The sequence below is a fragment of the Anomalospiza imberbis genome, chromosome 7, assembly GCF_031753505.1.
Source record: "Anomalospiza imberbis isolate Cuckoo-Finch-1a 21T00152 chromosome 7, ASM3175350v1, whole genome shotgun sequence".
Taxonomy (NCBI): domain Eukaryota; kingdom Metazoa; phylum Chordata; class Aves; order Passeriformes; family Viduidae; genus Anomalospiza; species Anomalospiza imberbis.
This window is the reverse complement of record NC_089687.1, coordinates 22,906,441-22,929,332: the sequence shown is the minus strand read 5'-3', so window position 1 is coordinate 22,929,332 and position 22,892 is coordinate 22,906,441. Positions and strand designations below refer to the sequence as shown.

Below are 22,892 nucleotides of genomic sequence, written 5' to 3'. Positions count from 1 at the left end.
ATATTATTTCTACACATGACACCTGTTATCACAGAAGTCTAGATTAATTATCTAGGTAGCATATTTCACACATCGGACAAAGAAGCAGAGACGAATCCTAGATGCCTTCTTCAGAGAAAGACAACTCCAGTATATTTTAATATACAAGCTCACCTTGGAAAATTGCAACCAAAAAAAAAAAAAAAAAGTCTATGTATTAGTACAGCCAGTTCAAGGATATTACACGTGTGTATTTGTTACCAGTGAGGCTCATTAAAATCAACACTGACATTTAATGGGTCTCATTTCTTACTCCTAAAGATACATCAAAAAGACACTAATCCTCACCGTGATCTATCACACAAAAGAAACAGACTGGGTTCCTAAGGAACATGTCACATATAAAGCAAACCCACCAAGGAGAAAACAGTGCTGTGAAGTACTTATTCATTGGAAGAATCTGACACACTTATGAAGATTGAAGCTACTGCAAAACTGCTACAAAGCCGCAGATGCTGCTTGCATTGCCTTTCTTGAACCAGAAAAGCCACTATTTGAGCCAGGACAAATAGAGCACATAATGACCAAATACATCATCTTTACATCTGCAATGCTACAAACCAAGTCATTGAAGCCACATGGGAGATAGGGGTGCAGCAGCTCCAGGCTAAGGCAAATCACTTAAAGAGAACCTTCACACTTGCCACACAAAAATCATCAAGGAAAAAACCCCTCAGAATTATGAGCCAATCATTGTATTGTTACTTCTTCAGGAAAGCATTTTAGTCATAATTATTCAAGTACCAGAATGGAAAACTGAGTATTCTAAATATCATTAAAAATGGTTTTCTCTTAGTACAGATAATCAAATTACTATTTCTCAAAAGCTCTTCACATGCTCATATTCATTGATCAACTGTATAGCATTATTCAGTCATTGTTGTTCAGAATTCAGATTTCAAGAAAGAAAGGAGGAAGGCATGTGATATACGAGTATGAGCTCCTTGCTGGGGCATATGCCTCCAAGGCACTGGGCTACCTCAAGACAGTGGTGATAGGCTTGCTTTCTTGGTAGCATAATCCAGGCTTTTATCTCTGGGATTTTTATACAATAGGATTTATTATGTTGGGTGTATTTCTGACTTCTGGCCACAGCAGGTATTTTTACAGATGTTCAGGAATTATTGCCCACTGCAGAATTGCATGTGATGTGATTCAATAACATGCGTGGTTTTGCGGTCCAGAAAATTCAGTCTCATTACCCAGTGTGCAACTAGCCAATAATGACACACTTGAGAGAGAGAGAGTTGGCAAACCTGGGTGCTCAGTGGTATTCCACAAATCAAGCACACCATCAAAACTTTTTGCAATTTGTACATTTTAGCAAACAAAGGAATTAGTATTTATTGACTACAAGTTGCATAGCTCTCTTATTAATCAGTATTCTATCTTCCACTGGGTAATGATTCTCTCATTTCTTATGCTAAGCAGCCCATGGGCTCTCTCTTACGTCTTTTGAGTGGTGGTTTCCTGGGCCGGTGATCCGTGAGTCTGGTTCTGACCTCCCCTTGCTGGCAACACCTCTTACCCAGCCGGAGCAGATTCAGCACAATTGCTGAGTTTGTTTTATTAGTTTCTTCCTTACCTTGAGAGTTCTGCCAAATTTCCTCGTGGCTTGTAAATTCTGCATTCTCTGTGTCCACTGCCCTTCTTCCCAAGCTTTGGTAACCCACTGAGATCACTGATGCATGTCAAGCCTTAAACCTTAATAAGGCAATTCTGCCAACAAGCAATCTGTCCCTATAACACCCAGGCATCACTTGGAGCTTGTTGGCTGCTCTCTGGTTCACACATCAAATCTCCCTTCTTGCTATTTAGGCTTGAAAGTATAAAAAGATAAAACATCAAAGAACATCCTTTCTTAAGAAAATCTTATAAATTCCACATTTGCAATAGTTACTTCTGCTTCTGTCTTGTTATGTTTCTAAACAGAATCAGTGTAAACAGAGAGTAATTATTGCAGATTATACAGTGCAGATCAATTAGATGGTTGCAGGAATTATAAGTGGAGGTTTTTCTATTGTCTCATGTAGCACACTAAGCAAGACATCCATCGTCTCTTCCTAGTCTTAAAAATTCCCTAATGCCTACAAAAGTGCAGCTCTGTTCTGAGAGTTGCCTGAAAAAAAAGGTTACTTGACTAATTTCAAGTATAAAAATTCATTATCTAGCGATTAAAAAAAGTTTTAAGTGTCAGTCCCAGCAGCGTATTTTGAACTGCCCCGCACACAGAAGTTCTGTAGCCAGTGCTGAGCTAGCAGCTCTTAGTTATAGCATGCATCCTAGCAAATATTCCATCCCAATTTGTTCTGTATCTGCCCCAGTAACAAACTTTTCAGAAATAAACAGGAATTTATCAGTGAAGTTGAGAGAGATGACTCATTAGCAGTCCACCAAAGAGTTGAGTAAGATGAGAGAGGCTGACTGGAATCTGACTTGAACACCACAGTGACTCAGCCAGCCACTTGACTTGCATATGACAAGGCACTCCAGCATAGGAACACACATAAATAAATTTTAAAAGCCCATAGAGTGCCTTCCCAATCACATTAATAGCAGACATAAAGAAAATGTATCCAGAATTCTATTTTAATCTAATAAAAATAATAATACATAGAGATCTTCTGGGAAATATGGGGTGAGAAGAATGGAAAGTAAAATCACACAGGCTGCATGTAGAGGAGATAATAGAAGAGGAAAAAAAATATTTTTACAATTACGGAATCATAGTTTTGTTTTTCAAAAGGAGACCATCATAAATGTATTGTTTAAACACCAGAAATTCTAGGTGCAGGACTCAGAATTTACTGAACAATCCATAAAATATACAGCTTTGAAAAGTATAAAGTAACCAATTTTTGTAGTAAAGGCTAAATAAACCCTTTTCTTATTTTTATATATATATTTATATTTTTAGTCAAGAGACAAAAATTATACATCTTGATGTGCACATACCATAAAAGAGATTTTAATTCCAAGATAGGAAGAAAAAAAAATACAACAGTTCAGTAAAATTTATTCTATTCCCTCAATATTAGGGAAAATACCCTAGGTCTCTCTGCTTATTATTTATAACATTTATACGTATCTTCATTTAAAGATATGAAGAATTTTACCTGCAACTACACTTCAAAAATGTACTGTTCTTCATTCAAATAAATAAATATCTCCATATATAAAAAGAGAGATGCTTTATCCTGAGGACAGTGTAACCATACATAATATTTTCATTTTATTTTTTTTGTTACCTTAGACAAAAGAGTAATGTTTTTTTACCTAGATGCATCCTAAAATTAACCTCCCAAATCTGCATTTAGCCTTGATTTAGATTTGAAATTTAAATAAGCAACAATTCTCAATGGCAGACTCAAAGCCCTTACAAGAAACCTGCTCCAGTTCCTACAGTGGGGTGGCTGTTTTATGTGCCTAGTCACTGCAATTGCTTCAAGCTTTATAAACAAGCTTCACAGGGCAAAAAAGGAACCCTAACCAAGTTCAGATCCTCCAACAGAAAAAGACAAGTCCTTTTAAGAGGGATGTTCTGAAAACTTAGTTTCAAGACACAGGACAGGGAAACCTGTATTTTATGGAGTGGGTTTATCATTTTCTGTTACTTTGGTAACTGATATTTGTATAAGAAGCTGATGGGGCCATCACAACTTTACCTTTCCTTGAGACCATCACGTGATAACACGAGGAGGTGCTGGTGCAATTGCAATCTAAAAAAGACATGAACAGAAGTGGACACCATGAAAGTAGAAAATAAATTCATGTCAACTATTAAGCTATTTAGGGAAGAGAGATGAGCTTAGCTGTAGCGGGCATTAGAACTCTGTAACATATAAGCCTCTGCACTCTGATTTCTAAACCCAATTGCACATGCACAAGTCCTTTGTCATTGTGACTGCTCACAGCAGCAGCTACATAAAAGCATCTTATAGAGCAGAGTACTACAGCATCCAGCAAAAATGAGATTTTCATATATTAGAACACACCTCAACATAACAGATTTTGTTGATTCCGTCAAACCGTGCTACTGGAGAGGAAAACATAGAAGCTTTAAAGATTACATCATTCATAATGAAATTACATAGCAGAAAAGCTGTTAAAGTAGAACACAAACACTTCTGGACAAGGAATATCTTTCTGTAAAAATTGAAGAACTAGCACCTAAGTGGCAGAATAAACTGACTCTTAAGGAGACCTCACGTACTTAAAATTCAAACACATACACCCCTCTCAGGAAAAACACTGAACGAAAATATTTCATAGAATTACAGAATGGTTTGGGATGGAAGGGACCTTAGATAAATCTAGTTTCAATATTCCTTATTTCCTATTTAGTTAATGTGTTATTCTCTTCTCACAGCTTAGCTTTTATTTTGAAAGACTTCCATATTATTCTTTACTGGCTGAAAAAAAAAGTCAAGTTCTAAACCTATGAATTGCTCTGAATTTATTCTAAAGCTCAAATGCTTTGAACAGATGGAACAAATATTTCATACAGTACATGAGTTATCCAAAAATTCACAGGCTATATATGTACAAAACAAGGAAAATTAAGTGGGTTAACAGCAGGAAAGTAGCTACAGAATCTCTGTGTGATGTAGAGACGTGACTGTGAGCCCTTTGTCTGGACGGGTGCCAAGGCCTCCCCACAGTTATCCTAGCTGTAAATAGGTAGTTCTTCATTCAAGCTGAGAAGAAAAAAGGCAGACAGATGTGATACCAGCCATATTGCTCCCTTGTGAGCTGTTGGCTGCAAAATACAAGTGGGCCGTAACCACACAAGATCAATAAGCAACCTGCATCCAGAAGAGATCTTTGGTAGGTTTTGTTTTAGGGAAACTTACCTAAGTATCAAAGCATCAATAAGTCTGCTGGTTTCTTTATAATTAACAAAAACTAAAAAAAATAACACCAAAACCTGAAATACAGATTTATCAGTAGAAACAATTTAACAAATCTCATCAGTTAATACAGTTTTATTGTAAGAGCTGTTACATGCTTGAAAAAAAGATATTTCCCATTTTTACCCATTTACACTGCTCCTCCAGCATTGCCCATGTTTTCCCCCTCATCCCTTTTCTAAATGATTTTATTCTGTTTAAGTGCTCCTTCCACACTGGCAATAATTTCTGCCAGATTTTTTCCACTGCTTTGTTCCTATATCCAAAATGCAGAGCATCCCCATCTCTCTTTCCCACAGGACTCCTTTCTTTGTTCATGTAGCCCTTTCTTTTTTTTCCTCTACTCCTCTGTTTACTCTGTGCCTTTGCTTATTTTCTACCACTTCAGCAGAAGAGAGTCCAAGCAAAGTTGAAAAACAAATGGGAAGCAAAAACATTCCTTCGCTAGTCCACTGTTTTGTGCATGGAAGCGTGCCATTTCTGGCAGAACAGTCCAACTGGCATCACAGCCACCCCTGTGGCACTGGACAACGATGTTATGTTGCTCAGGCAACCATTCCTAATTGTCTTTTGGGATGCTGAGAAAACAAGATGGATTTTTTTTTTGCTGGTCTATCTGAAGGTCACAGTAGCGTGGTGGCACTGAACACAGGTTACTGCCACAGCAAGTGAGGCTCCGAAAAAAACACTTCAGGCGGCCCTACAAGCAAAAACATGTCAATCACATAGAAAACTCCATCTATTCTGCAGCCTCAGTCATGTAAAACAATGTGTACAACAGTTGTCATACAAGACTACAACAACTACTATGCCAGAGACAATGTTATTCTAGACTCATCCTGAAAGCAAATCTGAATGTTTCTCCTGGCTTGAAAAATTAGACATAAAAAAGGCACTATTTATATATAACAGTATCCTACAAGAAACAGACTGTCAACAACAGTTTGGCAGGGCACCATTAACATCTTTTAGAAATTGGGAAGAAAAACCCTCAGAACGTAAATGTCTGCTGAAACAAATTAAGCTAGAAGCTTTAAGAGCGAGAGCTACTGCTTCAAAGTTCCTCCAGAGGGTTCATCTCAGTATATGTATATTTTGCATCTTAAAAGAAACACACCATATGCTAGGACGACTTTTCTTAACTAGAAAAGTCTGCCTTATATTTTTAGAACAAGCAAGTTTTTCCTTGGGCATGTTTATTGACATGTTTCATAAACCTCAAATCCTTAACTGAAAAAAAGAATCTATTTTGGCTGCATGAAAAAGCAGATTCTTTTTTAGTTCAGAGACCAAGAGGAGGAAGAAAAGAGAAATTTCAAGTTTAAAAATATTTAAACATCAAGACACACCAAAATGAACATTTTATTGAAAATGTATTCAGATAAAATTTCATGTTTTCAAAATTGTCTCAATTTTTCCTTTTATGAAAAATAATTGTTAAACTTAATCCAAATTCAGTAACAAAGGCACAAAACTGAAACAGTTTTCAGAGTACAACAAACCAATAAATTGCACTTCCTAAACCAACAGTTACAAATCCTCTTCTGTGGATCCCTGTACTGTCTCTATTTTCTGCAGGCCCACAAGGAGGCACAGATCCACCTGAACCTCTCTGGTTTCCCTTGGCCCCAGAGCCATGCAGAAACTTATAGCCTATCCTCTAAGACTAGCAGAAGGATAGAAAATTACCCAAATTTTTCTTTTAATTGTGTTTACTCTGTTTTCACTTTGATGTCTGCCGTGTACCACTAGGTTTCTCCAGCCCCCATTACTGGATGCAATGTCTCTGGGTTTCTTCAAGCCTACACACACTGGAGCACTCTATAATAAACACATACACGTGCCAAATTTAAGGTCTAGGAAGAGACTGGACCAACTGGGTGGGGGAAATGGGTATTTTGAGCTCCCTGTGACACTTCCCAGACCAACAGCACAGGGAAAGGCTTGGTAAGGGCAGGATGCTGTGCTCCCTGCTCTGAGTTACTGCCATGGACAGGACACCAGGCTCAGCAGACCTAATGCACCATATCTAGCTTGTGCTCATCTTTCATGTCTAGGGGAGGCAAAAAATATTTTCAAACTCATTAGCTGTATTTTTCAAAGGATGCTGTCTTAACTATTTCCCCCCCACCCCAGATAATCCCAGTTCCCAGGCCTGGGAACAGCTCCCACTATACAGAATAAGAGATATAACTGTAGAAGTCTTGTACTTATTTATCCACAACTGGTCAGAAAGCTTTCATGTACTGTTTGTTTAGCTAGATTTGCATGTACTTACAACTATTTTTGGCAAAATAACTTTCTTAGCCTCCATTATTTCCACAGTGGGTGGCTCATTCCATGTGTTTCACCTTTTCAGACATACTCCCCTACCTGAGGAAAGCACTCCAGTTCTCTAACATAAGCAAGCAGATTTTACCAATGAGAACACTTGAACAAGACCATCTGAGAGGCCAACATCACAGATAACTGACTATCAAGATCTTCTGCATCCCAAAACACAGCCACTAGTACTTAACACACCAACAAGGTCAACAATGTCCTGCCATTATCATTCAGGGGCTCTCAACTTCCACAAAACATAGTCAGAGTCATTTTCAGTTTCATCATGACACTTTTACACACACAATATAAATAGATATGACAAAACATTGTTGTTTAAGCCTGGAGGAAGAGACAAGGGCAGTCATATTTCTCTATTATAAATTATTATGCACTCTGAAACATTAATGAAACAAATTACATTGGTGGACTGTATTCAGAAGATAAATAACAGGAAAATTAAAGACTGGTCCTTACAACTACTTCTATTGGAAGTGTGTTAATTTTCTGAAGAGCGGTGTGAGCAAATGATGAGTTACAACTTTACTTGCACAAATTTGTTGTTACAAAGAAGAAAGGTAACTCTTGTGGGCTTTTTCTATTTGCATTCTGTTTTCAGTTATGAGCTTATTTTTAGAAGACACTTTTCTGTGTACGGTATTTATGGGCAGACCTCGAAGTTTACTGCACAAATGGCTCCTATCTGTCTCAGGAGGGCTCAAGGAGGACACTGCTTGCACCCTTCAAGCTGCAGGACAGAGATATTAGAGACTGACAGGTTCTTGCTGCACTTGTGCACCCCTGATGATTGCCAGTAAAACAAGCATTTTTTAAGGACTTCATACTATACATAAAAGCAGGAATACAGGAGGATGCCCAAAATAAATAAATGCATACTGTAAGCTATCAAATTATTTTAAAAGCCCTTTCATTTTCATATCAAACAGACCTTTCATAAAATACACTAGCACCAAAATGAACAGCATCTTCTAGACATTCTGTACAGAGTCAAGAGAAAAAGCATTTGTGGTCTCTTTTACTTAGACTAAAGGGTGACCTAAATTAATACTGAGTTAAAGATAACAAAAAGACCTCCAGCAGTAAGCAGCTGAACAGAAATCTGATTGTTTCAATTATTCAAACATGATTTCTCAGAAGGAAGCAGCTCAGCCTTCACCTGCAATTCTCTTAGGACTGATTCTCAACCCGAAAAGGGGCATTAATCACTGCTGGGTGTATACTCATGCTCAAGACAGGATGCTAAAAATTTTCTTTCATGACGACATCTGACTTCACTCACGTAACATAAATCCCTCAGTTGCCAAGATTCCATCCACACCTCCAACTTTGCTGTTAACAACCACCATAAGATTTTATCTGTGATCTTGGCTGAGCCAAGAAGATGTGCTGGCTGACACAAACTCCAGTCAAACTGAGTTCATTAAGTATTCCTCCTCCCTCTGCTCACTGACTTTGACAAATCAGGGAGAACTGTTCCCACACAGAGTTTCTTATTCCCATATAAAATGGTGACAAATTTGGATTTTCCAGAACAGGCTTAACAAAATATGGGCAGAATTCTAGTGATAAACTTGCATGAATAAAACTGGTGACCAAACTACAAGCATCCCCTTTTCTCTTTTCAGGAATTACACATTTATGAAACAGAAGATTTAGGCACCACCACCAAAGCAGAAAAAAGAATAGAAGGGCTCACTTCATATTTTGCTGGCAATGAAAACCTACATATAGAATCACAGAATGGTTTGAGTATAAAGGGACCTTAAAGATCATCAAGTTCCAACTCCCTGCCACGGCTGGGACACCTTTCACATGACCTGATGGAGCTGCTCAGAGTCCCATCCTAACTGGCTTTGAACCCTGCCAAGGGTGGGGCATCCACAGCTTCTCTGGGCAACCTGTGCCAGTGCCCCACCACCCTCACAGTGAGGGATTTTGACCTTATATCTGACCTTAACCCACCCTTTATCAGTTTAAAGCCATTGCTCCTTGTCCTGTCAACACACCCCTGTAAAAAGGCTCCCTTTAGGTAATGACAGGTGCTCTAAGTTCTCCCTGGAGCCTTCTCTTCTCCGGGCTGAACAAACCCACCTCTCTCAGCCTGTCTTCACAGAAGATGTGCTCCAGCCCTCACAATTTGTGTCAGAGGGTCCAACTCACGTCCTCAGGTTTTTCTGAACTTCTAAAGCCATATAACTCATGGTTTGAAGTTCAACATCACTTTAAGCTTCCTGTTGCCTAGTGATTTCTTACTTACTGAAAAATCTCCTACCATTATCTGGCAACAGCATCCAGGCATAAGAATAGTCCTGAAAACAATACTTTGTTCAAGATTAATGCCAGAAGTATAAACAATAAAATGCTAATAAAATATTAAAAGCCATAAAAGGTACTATTAATATAGAAATAGTGATGAAATTTCTCCCTCTGCTTCTTGTTACTATTCACAAATTATAAACTCAGGTAAGGACAACGCAGTATTTGTAAATTCATTAGAATAAAAAGCATTGATTCTGAGTCATCTATCCTTTAGACAGTGAAAATCTATTGTGATATACATAAATGTTATCCCAAAAATATTTTTATCACCATTCATAATATTTCCATTATCATAAATAAATATATCTTGAAAAAGTTATACCAGAAAACTGAATTAGAGCATCCAAGTTCTACTTAAAAGCAAGACTTAGTGTTTTTCCATTCAAACTTTTCATAAATGTGTATATTGCCACAGAATGAACAAAGATACTGAACTTGGACACTTTTCTTTAAAGGAACTTTAGGACAATTTCATACCTCAACATAGTAGAGTATTTTGTTATCCTTGACATTTGTTTTAACTTGATACTGACTTTCAATTTCTGTTGCCATTTCTTTTTCTTCCTTGAGAGGAGAAATCACTCCTCCTGTAAGGACAACAGTAATTTTCTTAAGTAACTCAGTTAATTTTTTCAACATTCTTCAGTCCTTCACAATATCTGGTAAATCAGCATTTAGCCAAATATGTGTCAGTAACCTCAGCCAAGATGCCCACAGCCATTTACATGGAAGAGAAACTCCCCTGCTGTATGCAATACCTGTTCCAAAATTAATCAACACCAGAAAATAGCAGTAAAATAATTCTTGAAAGACTACCAAGCAAATACACTAAGGAAGTAAAAAGGACTTGTAAGGTTAATTGAATTACGGCTACATAGTGACACCTGATAAATATGTTTTGGGACAGCTTTCCAATTATAAAAATTCTAAAAGGCAGCCTAAAAAGGAGGGGAGAAAAGCACTGTAGATATTCAGCTGGAAATTGCAGTGTTATTGAAAGAAAATTTCAAATTCATCCTTATTTTCTCTGATTTTTAACAAGCATCCTGAAACAGGAAAACTGCACCTATTTTAAAAAGCAGGCCTTTGCCCATGCATTTGGAAAACTTAGGAAGGTTATTTTCCTTTTCTTTTTCACTCTCGCCAGGGCAGTGGTCTCCGCTTCCCCATCACTCCAGTCACTCTCAGAAGAAAAAAGGCTATGTAGAGTAGAAGTCTAGAGTAGAAGTTTGAAACCAACAGTACATTCATTCCCTTCAAATATTTACGTTTTAGCCTTTGAAATTATTTGTAAAATACCTATGCTGTCTCATAATATTTTTGTTTATAAAAATTAAATGCAAGACCAGACCCTCCAAAGCACCAGTATTTAAACACATAACATGAGCCAGCACCTTTCCAAGTAAGTAAAAATCTAACCCATGATAGGGATCATTCTCAGTTTCCTACAAAGTTTCCTCAAATAAAAAATTCACCCTCTTAGTTGAACAAAGGCTTTTAAAACATACTGCAGTTGCATCATTATTTGATTAAGTACAAGCAATGTCTGGCCATGAGAATGACAAGCACTAAGTACACACTACACAAAATATAAAGATAAATTAAAACCAGCTGTCTGGGAAGCATACAGAAGTCTGAGAAGACTGGAAGCATCACACTTCCTCATTTATCTTTTAATGGAAAAAATTGACATTAGCTGAAAAAGTATTGATTTTCTGTGCTGTTACCTGTGGGTATCTAAAGATTTTAAATTCATTTTTGCAGCACACCCAGACTGCTTAAAAAGAAGAATTTCAGAGAGGTCTGCTTGAATTACTTTCTGGGTCGCACAACACATACAGACATTTATTTCTGTTCAGACTTGTCCTCCTAAATGAGGAACCTGCATTTGGAAGATGCACCATTACATTTAAATTTGCTTCAGCATGGTTGAGATGTATAACCCACCTTGACAGGAACACCAACCTAAAGTGCAGAAATATTTCACTTGCTGCTATAAAGAAATGGCACCTTACACTGCTTCTAGGCGTAAGAACTGGTAGGAAAACAACCCATTTTCCTTGGCATGCTTACACTGGGATTATCCAGGCCTTTTGTTCTCCAAGGTTTTTTTCCTTTTATACCCCCAGCCCCTGGCACTACCCCCAAGGATCTCCTGAGATCCTAAGGACCTCAGGAGAAGCACACAGGTGTGGCAGCTGGAGGGAACAGGCAAGGAGCACCATCAGCCTGGCCAAGAGGACATGCTTGTGTCACCAGGAGGAGCAGTGAGCCTGGGCACAGGTCTGGAATTCCCAGAGCAGTGAATTAACAGGTGGGGAGTGACCTGTGCAGGACAGACAGAACAATAAAGAGGGCAAGAGCTGTGGAAGATGTGTCACTGCTGGAAAGCTTGAGGTGATGAACACACCCCTGGTGAATTTGGATTTTAAAAAATTAGTTTCAAAATAAGTTTGTACTCATTACATTTCTCTATAAAAAAACTAAATTTCACCTACAAACAGATTTAGCAATGTTGGTGGTTTTCTCAGTGTTATATCACACAGCTATGACACACTTTCATGGCAAACTACCCAAGATCCAGCCAAGAAAGCAGAACTATGTGTTCCTCAAGATATCTGCAGCCTTAAGAGCAGTTTGTTTCCACTAGTTTCCAAAATGGGAAGGCTGCCACAGACGCTGAAGAATAAAATCTCTGAAGCTGCCATACCCGCCACAAGCACGTTCAGTGTTTCTCAGCACTGAGCGCAGTGCACACAACCAGACAAAGCAGAACACAAAACAAAAACATCATTTTTTAACAATGTTCATTACCTTTGAACTTATGCAATGGCATCAAAAAAAGAAAATTTCTTTGTTATGAGATACTGCCTTTTTTCTAGAGAGAGCTATGAGCCTAATGTACATCAATCACAACCTCAATAATTCTGGTTTACTGTACATAAAGCCCCTTCACCTGATGTGAGCTAGCTGTTCCCCTTAGGGGAAATTCACCGTGTTTATCAGGTTATTGTTATTATCTACCTGCCTTTTACACAGCATTATTCCTTACTCCATCTTTGGAGTTATTTTTACTGATTTACTACAAAAAAACATGCGAAAAAGAATGAAGAAAATGTAGAAGATTCTAAAGTCAACGGATTTATACTTTACAAAAGAATTCTGTGTAACTTTAGAATAATTCAAATAGTCAATAATATATAGAATAGTAAAGAGATACAGCACAAGCTTATGACTGGTATTTGACAGCTTTATGCAAAATGATTGAGCTAAAGTGCTCACAAAGTTAAGAAGAAAGCATAAAAATCTGAAAACGCTGAATAAATATTTAAAAATGCTGAATGACATTGAGGGGCAAATCTAATAATGAATATATCAGAAGGTAATTACACCAGAAATACCATAAGCTTTGCACCACAAGCCAGCAGCCAAGGAGCAGCACAGCTCTGGGCTGGCAGGTAGCAGGAATCAGAGCTGGAGGCAACAATCCCTCCTTCCTTCCTTCTCTGCCCCATGCCCTGCCCTCATACAGAGTAACATTCCAACTATTAGAATGTGCACACATCAGAGAGGACAAGTGGGTGTTTGGACCTAAAAAGGTCATACAGCTGGGAGAAAAATGAGGCACCCAGGAAGGCACAAAAATCAGGAGAATTGTGAGCAGCAATATGTTACACAGCCTCTGCAGAACAGGTCTGGGAATCTCAGCTGGAAACCTAAAACCCAAGGGTATTAAGAAAAATATCACAGCTTTAGGAAAGGCCACATGACTACAACATGGCTGTTTTAGCCAAACCTACCCTTTCTAGATTGGTGTTACATTGTTTTGGCCAAAACACTATGAAAACCCAAAGAAATTGATGAATAGGAATTAATTAATTTTAAAGGCAAAAATCTGACACTCTCCTCCTCCAAATTTAGATTTGTAGCAGGCAGATAAACACACACAGCATCTGTTATGGAAAGGGTAGGAGCTATGAACCCAAGCTGCCATGTCATTGCTACATTTCAGAGCATCTGCAGATCCAACCACAACCTTTGCATCACCAGAAATGGCAATTAAAAAGCATATCATAGATTACTTCTGCAGCTGTTTCTTTCCCTTAAACTCACAGAGCCTCTGCAACCATGTGGAGCTATTGGAGAGTCCTGTAAGGGTCTCAGGGTTGGTCAGCTGGGCTAATTCTAACCCTCATTTCTTGGTTTGAGGCCTCCCCCAATAATCCTCAATCCACATCAAAAGAAAGAACAACCATTATTGTATTAATTAGAGACAGAAGCCACTCTCTTTATTAATTGTAAGCTCTGTCACAAAACAGTATTTATGGTGACTGGGCAAGAGGCAGAGTATGCAGCTACTAGAGAAAATACCTTGTTTGGGTTTTTTAAAGATTATTTTGCATTGCAAATAATAATTGCATTGCCTCGCAAGTCACTGAATTGCATACTGCAAACTGACCGTGGGTCTTGTATGTCGGCTACACTACCAATTATTACACAACTGAGAAAAGCCTGCTCAGTGCAACAGCATGTAATTTACATTTAGCTTTCCACAGCATATTTGCACACCCATACAATATAGGTCATAGTTAAGGAGAGTTAGAGAACTCTTTTTTTTTTTCCTTTCAGTCAGAGAATGCATGTTTATGTCACCGAAGAATATTACACCAGGTAGCAACTGTGACCTGCCTATACTTCCTAGAAGTTACACACAGAGCAGAGTTGTCAGGCACAAGTGAACGTGGAAAGACAACTTGTATTTAACTGACAGGAAGAGGTGGGGAACAGAGGTGGATTTTAGCATTCTTCAATCATTACACAGAAAGAAAAATAATTTGTCTGGCTACAGACAGACTGACCCTATGACTGCTCTACAGCTCTATTTCATATCATTCCTATCCTTCTGGTTTTGGCAAGCACCTTATGAAGCTTGTTCTCCGGAAACAGAATAAATTCCAGAAGCATGGACATCCACAGAAAAGCAACATAATTACTTACCAGAGGGATGTATATGCCATGTTCACATCGAGGTCAGAGGGACTTCACGATGACTCAACACCAACTGCTGCTGTTTGGGATCTCAGAAAGATGTTTCATGGTAAAGCTTCTTCCTTTTAACTAAGTATCCTTTCCACCATTAGCCACCACTTTCTCACCCAGCTGACCCACTCTACTCTGAAAGAAACATTTGTCACTAAACTAACCACTCCAGCTTCCCATTTTCAAGATGAAAGTCCCTTTATCTAGTCCATTTCTTGCCATTCTGGTAGCTCTCCATCAGTGATTCTGCCTTTCCATTTTCCCTAGATTTATCCTTACCAGATGACAATACAGCTAACTGGCTCCCTAAATACTAACTTATAAAAGAAAAGAAGTGGCTCTCCACCATTTTCCCTGAAAATAAATTAATTAAAGAAACTTTTATCTTGCGGCTAAAATGTCAAAAATCATAATCTAGGAAGATGAGCCACAGTCTCTCTGGGTTAATTTCTCTCCCTCTTCTCCTATAACACTGCCGTTTCTTTCCAAACAAGGTTGAATTTGATTTTCAAAGGCAGAAGGGAAGAAACAGTTAAACACTGTTTTCCTGAAAAAAGATGAAAAGGGTGCTACACATCCCTGAGAAGGTCAGCTATAAAAATCCTAATAAAGTAGAAGTGGGAGAAAGAGTGCTCTTGCAGTCCCGCTGCAGATGCAGGTTGACTATACAAAGGATAGAAACAGTAAAGGCAGAGGTGAAATAGGAGGAAGGATCATCAGCCTGGAACCATTCCTGTAGGATGTTAACAGAAACTTCTCTTGACCCAAATTGCATTTAACATCACTTTATCCATACTGAGTTTGTCACAGGGGAAGAGGTTGGGGTGGCAACAAGAATTGAGACACCACTGCATCATATAATCTAAATAAAATAAAGTCATGTTATATTAAGCAGGATGTGTGGCATTTCTATCCCAGCTTGTCTATTCCATGATACACAAAAGTCAAGATCCAGGAGACCCCGGCACAAGAGACCCTGAGGAACAGAATGCTCACTCCAGCTGCTCAGTGTATCCAAGTCCTGACCAGTGGCCTGGACCTCACACCAAGCTGTTCTCTTCCAAGTAGCATGGCCCTTGTCACACTCCCCCACACCTGGGGCAACTGCTTTAATTCCTTTCTCATTTATTTATTATTTAATTCCTTTCTCATTTATTTATTATTTAGCCCTTTCTCATTTAAACTGTCAGCATGAGCCGTGAAAGTCTCACCAATTCCACTGCCCATATCTAAGGTCAATTAGCAGTCACCACCAAGGTTTCTGTAACTCTTTAGGCTCCCACTGCAAACATTTAACAGGAAGCAGGAGCTGCTACAGAGCAAAGTCCTTCAATTGCTTTTCATTTTTCAGGACTGATCAGGTCAGCTACTGCTGGGCAGATGTAGCCAAGGCCCCCTCTGCCTGAGCAGGTAGGCTTCAGTCCATGGCACAGGTTTCATACAGACTCTTCTTTGGGCAACCTGAGCTTGTTAGATTTTCTGTTGAGAAATGTTTCAGTTCATCATCTGAAAAAGTGTATCACATTCCAAGATAAGGTTTCTTGTAATCCATCATTCTTAGACAAATTTACCTACTTCGGGTTGACTTGTCTCCATAACAAAGCAATCCCAGATCTATGCTCTACTCTACTGATGTAAAGGATCCAATGCATCATTTTAACACCTTGAATCCTTCACAATCATAATTGGGAATGGCATAGGCTCTAGAAAAGTCTCATACCAACAGAACAGCATTTGCACTAGAGAGTGGGACTACATTTGATACCACATAGAGCTCTGTTAATGCAGACTTAAGTAGAGAATCCATCAGTGCCTTTGCATCTCTGCTAGAAACATGTAAATCAATAGGGACTAAGCATGATTATTGTGATTTCCACAAATTTCATGAGAACTGAAAAGTACTGAGGGGTTTAAGCAGTTTATAGGCTAGAAGCATTTGGGGGGAAAAAAAAAAAAGGAAAATAAAACTATTTTTGCAGAGTTACCAATGTAAGCAGATCACACTGTGAAAGATCTTAACCAAGACTGCTATCTGCTAAATTCTGAGTAGATCTAACTTACCCACCTTATTCTCAGCATCTCAAAATAAGGGGGAAAATATACATTGGAATGGGAGGAGGGTCTAAATTCAAAAAATGTGAAATATTTGATTGAGTAACACAGAACCTTTTAAATATGCCAAGGCACTGGACCCTGTGAGAAATACAGATATCATCCTCCAGCAAAAAGACAGCAAGAAAACCACTTTCCACAGAGGGAAATTGGGTTTTTGGTAGAAAACCTAATCTTCAAATCTAGCGTGACACCTGCTAATTAAAATTCTTGCAATTCTATATTAAACTCACAATCAGCTAGAGACTTCTTTTTCTTTACACCTCAAGATTATCTCCTTTAAGAGAAGTGCCCTCAACTAGTATTCAAATATATTCACCTTTAAGGGAATTAAAAAAAAATAAAAGGAAATTATTTAACTCAGTTTCAAAATGCTCTGCTACAATAAGGCATTTCTAAGTATCACTATAAAGCTCTCCTAATTTAATCATATTACAACTGCCATATATTCCAGACCCATCATCTCACTCTTCTTCAATCTGCAACTTACTCTTCATTCAAAGCTTCTCTTTTTAATGTTATAGGTAACAAGTAATGACAGACAATCTTTTTTTTGGTTTCTGAGTTGGTGATGGAGGGGCTCACATCAAAACCATTTAAGTCTGCAGATTTCTCAGAAAGACAAGCTTGGAAATTCACCATCTTCCTACCTGCTGCTACCACCCATACCTGTAAACAGCCCTCAGCACAGACTGACACATTTCACTTGGAACCAGATTTAAAACTATCTGGAAATTCCACAAGGGTTATATATATATATTAATGTATATATATATGTCAGAAAAAGAATAATTCTGAATTTCTGAGCAGCATCGATTTTACACTTTTAATAGAAAATTAAAAAATTTCTGGGTTTCACCAATAATGACAAAACAAAATTACAAAATAATTTAGATTGGGAGGACCCTTTAGGCATCACTTAGGCCAAATCCCATTAAAAAAAAAAGAAAAAAACAGCAACAAAACCAACCATTTTTCCCCCATTTAACAGTTGTCTCTAGTATTTTGGTACTGTTCACTTTTTTCCTCCCTTAATCTTAACAAGTCTATGCAGCCCAGAAGTTTCCCTAAGAGAAACCACTTTACAGGGTAATTCTTGTGGTGTTCTCCCATTTTCCATATTTCATATTTAGCCGTTCTCCCTTTCACTGGTTTATCAGCTGTCAGCACCAAAAGGTTCTTCCACCCTTTTTCAACTCTTTTAAAAGGAACAACCCCAAAAGAGGGACATGCTAGAAACACCATTTACTTGGACATATACAGCAGTGGCATTAAAAAACCCCAAACTTTTAAGTGCCTCCATGTCTGTATTCTAACTTACAAGAACTAGCTGAAAGTTGTAGGTTTGTATTACAGCTCAGAAAACCTTGGTATGGAGATGGTGAAAATAATTACAAACATAATAACACCACTCATAGCACAAACTCTACTAACAGAGCCTAAGACAACAGCAATAGGATATGGGGTAATGGTTTTAAGCTTATACCTTGGATACAATGAATAAGTTTTTTGATGATGATGGTGACAAAACACTGGAGCAGTGAGGTAGTAGATACGCCATCCCTGGAAACATCCAGCCAGGTTGGCTGGGGCTCTGAGCACCCTGATCTAGCTGAAGAATGTGCCTGCTCATTGCAAGAGGTTGGACTAGCAGACCTGTCATAGTTCCTTCCAACCCAAACCATTCTGACTCTATAACTACATATTCCTTAATGTTTCATAAGATTACAAAGTCAGCTCATGTAACCTGACCCCTCATTATATAGCTTTCTTTTCACTAGATTTGTGGCAGCTGGAGTTTTCTTTATAAGACCAAAGCCATATTTTAAATTTGCCCGAAATTCAACATCCCTCAAATGGCCTAAGCATGTTTACTTTAATTCATCTACTGTACCGTTTGCTGCTTCCTTCAACACCTACAAAGTTGATATGGCAAATTCAACACACAAACACCCCACCCCCCAAAAAAAGTAAGCATTTACTTTAGTATTCCACTGTGAAGGATTTTTTTTAAATCCCATTAAACTTAGCTTATGAAAGAAACAAAAGCCTGAAGGAAATTCTTGGAGAAATTTCTTTTTGAAGTCTAAAAACCCAGAGTAACATTTCCCATGAAAATTATCTACAGGAACCACTGCCTTTTTGCATACCAGGATAGTCAAAAGCTTCAAAACCAGAAAACATTTAGTTATAAGGAAAAGGAAAAACAAAAACAAGCTCCCAGAAATCTCTAGGAACTGTTTGAATTGTTCAGTGTTTTAAAAAAATATTAGAAAATACAGGAGTAATGTACAAGCATTTGCTGCCCTATACATGAGGCAGAAGGGCTAATTAAATTGTTAGGACAGGCTCATTTTATACATATTCACACATAAAAAATATAAATACACACATCTTTATCAGCAAAGGGCTGGCAGTTCCTTCCCGTCTCCCACTGCAGGGACAGCAGGTTCTCCAGCATGGCACAGGCACAGAAGGCTAACTAAAGTCCCTTAAGAAATACAGCCCTCCTGAGACAAAGTCCCATGGTAAAGAAACATAAATTCCCAGGGAAAAACCCATGCTGATATCCCATGGACTTGGAAGAATAAAAGCAAAATTATTCACTTCCATCACACTAAGAAACCCTTCGGTAGACTGTGGCTCAGCTGAAATGTACAGCACCCGGGGTACACACATACACAACCACACACACATGTGCCACAGGACTAAAGGAAGAAGTAGTATGAACACTCTCTGCTCCCATCTCCAGAGAGGACTGGAGAAAGAAGTGGCAAAGGAGAGCAGTCTGATGTCTACCACCATTTGCAACAGAGCAGGAGGCCAGGGACTGCCCTATTATACAAGTCACAGAGCTTTAACTTTCCACAGCCATGGCAGCTTTGTAATAATGTCCAAATCGCTTCTCAGGTGCACAGGTACTCTCACACCTGTGAGTAAAGTTGTGTTTTTGACGGCTGTATAAAAACACATCTGAGCATATAAATATACAGAGTACAGCCCTTCAACATCAGCACTTGGAAAAAAACCCCATGGATGTTCCTACACGTATCTGCAAACCAGTGTTCGTACCACAGACATTTATGAATGAGCTCCCAGAATAGGCTAAGAGCAAAAATAATCCAGCAATAAGCAGGGCTGCAGACAAGGCCCCCAGCAGCACAGCTCTAAGCGCTCAAGAGGATTTGGGAGCACAATAGCAAATTAATGGGAAGTGGAAGAAGCATGCTTGATGAACTACAGTACAACAAAGGGTACCTCTTTCAGCCTTCAGCAGCAAGGGGAAATGTTTAGGGAATCTTCAGTAACAAACCTTCCAATACTGTTTTCCAGATATACATCCAGCCATGTACTTGGAAAGAAAAGGTTGTTTAAACATAAACCGTTATGGTTTTCAAATAATCAGTGTTATACACATCTCTGTTAATTTATCTAAGGTGGAGAGAAAAGATAAAGTAGTCTCCTTGTGTAGTTTTTAAACAAAAACAAAAGAAAACAGTATTTATTATATATACATAAAAATGCTTCACTAAACATATAAGATCCATAACAATGACATCTGTTTAACCTGTAAAGGTCAAGGTCATGTCATTTACACCAAGATAAAAAAGTCTAATTATACTATCTACAGTTTTATGGGCAAAGGCTGGTTATTAGGAAAGAACTATTATAAACCAAACACAATTACACTGTAGAGAAACCATTAGACACTTGATGAGATTTTAATCTTTGAGCTAGTATCATTCTGCAAGTTAATCATCTAGAGAACAGAAAATCTGATAGGAATGCAATTAAATGTACTAGTTCCATTAAAATTGAGCTGATATAGTTAATTGTAGTCCTAAAATAGCAATTTCCTCACACCTTCACTAAGCATTTTTTTTCCATCTACTGAGTAATAGTCTATTTAAGGAACACTTTTCACTTAAATTCTCAGATAAGATTTGGGAATATTTTTGTTCTCTCACGCTACACCATATAAGTTGCACTGATGTTTGCTTTATGACCTTGGCAAAAAGTTCAGCAAGGTCTTTTGTTTCAGTTACTTTTAGTCCATGGTACCTGCATTGCTGAAGTTTTCGGGAAGAAAATCACCAATGTATCCTCCCAGCACACGACAGCAATTAGAAACTGACATGAAATGACGAGCCAATGGCAAAACTCACGTCATAGTCATTTCAAGCATCAGCACTTCTGGCAAACAAACACACGATTTCCAAACATCAGTTTTAATGAATCCCTGTATCTTCAAAGTACTTGGAAGGGATTTGCAGCCTTGCTAGCAAATTGGGAACACAGGCCGTTCCTGCCTTTTTTTGGAGAGAAACAGAATGAAAACAAAAAGGTATCTTAAGAGTGCATCAACTTGGCAATAGCTAATGTGCAACTGAACCTCACAGACCACACAGTTTATTGGAGCATTTTAAATTGCTCTGAAGGGAAGGGCGAAAAAATCACGACCTCGGGGAGCGCCAGGGAAGCCGGGCTGACACCGGCGCATCTCTGTGCGCGGATGCCGTTACGTAACCCCGGCCCGGCCCCCCCGGTCCGGATGCTCCGACTGCACCCCGGGGCCTCAGAGCCACGGCCGGGCCGGGCCGCGGCCCCCGCCCCGGCCCCAGCCGCGGCCCCGGGCTCGCCGCCGCCGCCGCGCCCCGGCCGCTCCCGCCTCCCCCGGCGGCGCCGCCGCGCCCCGCCGCGGCACCGGCACCGGCACCGCGCGGCGCCCGCCGAGCCCGGCTCCGCCGCCGCCCGAGCCGGGACTCCCCGCACGGCCCGTCCCGCCGCTCCGGCCCCGCACCCGCGCCCCCAGCGCCACCGCTCCGCGCCCACCTCCTGGCCGGGATCCGCGGCGCATCCCCGCTGCGGCCCGGGAGGCTGCGCCCCGCCGCTCCCGCTCCCTCCCGCCGCAGCTCCCCGCCCGCCTGACGGAGGGAGGGAAGGAGGGAGGGGGCGGGCAGCCGCAGCCCCGCCGCGCCGCCCCCCGCCCCCGCCCGCCGGCCAAGGTGCCCTCCGCCGGCCGTACCCACCTGCAGCTGGCGGCCCCCGCCTGCCCCCGCGGCTGCGCGACGGGCCCGGGCACAGGGACGGGGCGCAGGTGCCGGGGACCGGGCTGACGAGGGGCTGGCGGCGCAGGGATGCTCCGCCGAGCGCGGCTGCGGCCCTCTGCGCGCAGCGGCGGGGCGGCGCCGGGGCTCGGCACGGCACCTCGCCGTCCCTCCCGCAGCCGGCCCCGGTGCGCCAAGCAAAGCCCCGAGTCGGCGTGCTGCCGGCGTGCCGGAGAAACCGGGCAGCGGCGGGGACCGCGTTACGGGCTCCGGTCATGACATCAGCTCTGGAATTAAACGGGAAAGCACGTGCTGTGCCGGAGCGAGAGGGACCTCCGTGCCAGGGGCGGGAGCACGGTGTCAGACAAAGGGGTGCCGCCGAGGGACAGGGCTGGCAGCAGCAGCCTAAGCGCCTTCCCCACCCAGCCTTGGTGCCACAAGCACGACACCCAACCTTGCACCGTCACCCTCCCGCAGTGGTCACTGCGTTAGCTGATCAATCTTTGTCATCTGATAATGGGAGGTTGTAAAAAAAACACAATACACGCGCCAGAAAGCTGCTGTAGAAATTACTCCTCTGATTTAATTTGTGTTAGGTTTTTGAGGGTTATTTTGTTTTGGAAGGTCGGTTTTTTGGGGATGGGGAGTTGCTTTATTTCCCCTCTAGATCCTCCATCACAGCTTTTTCAACATCCTTGATAGCTTAAACACACGTTTGGAAAGGGGAAGCTGGACTGCCTTGTGTAGAGAACCCATGGAGTGGAACAGGTCACCCTGCTGTGGAGCAGGCAGGTTGTAAACTCATCTGTCTGGTAAGTGACGTGCCTCTGGCACCCTGGTCCTTCTGCTTGGGCCTGGTCACTCCCTGTCCCCAGGGCTGGTGCACTCCTGCCCTCCAGAGATGGCTCTGAGGCCTCTCTTAGCAAACTGTACTCTACTATTTACATCCCCCACCTCAGCCCTGCTCTCTGGTTCACAGTAACAAGATTGGAAATAGATGCTGTCATCCAAGAAAATCAATTGAAATCCCTGGAGAACTAGATGCCACCACCAGCAAATTTCAATAAAAGAATGGGGGAAA

General features: G+C 40.5%; 1 protein-coding gene across 6 annotated transcripts in view; it reads right to left on the bottom strand.

Annotated features, from left to right (window-relative positions):
• Positions 1 to 21,687, bottom strand: part of OSBPL6 (oxysterol binding protein like 6) — a 90,423-nt gene extending 68,736 nt beyond the window's left edge. For 3 of the 6 annotated variants that reach the window (XM_068195989.1, XM_068195992.1, XM_068195991.1), the window contains exon 1: positions 21,597 to 21,687. The gene's annotated coding sequence lies outside the window, so the exon portion shown is untranslated. Of the gene's footprint in view, positions 1 to 20,825; positions 20,849 to 21,596 lie in introns of those variants that run through there. The other 3 variants (XM_068195990.1, XM_068195987.1, XM_068195988.1) reach the window with 3 other exon arrangements.
• Positions 21,688 to 22,892: the final 1,205 nt, after the last annotated feature.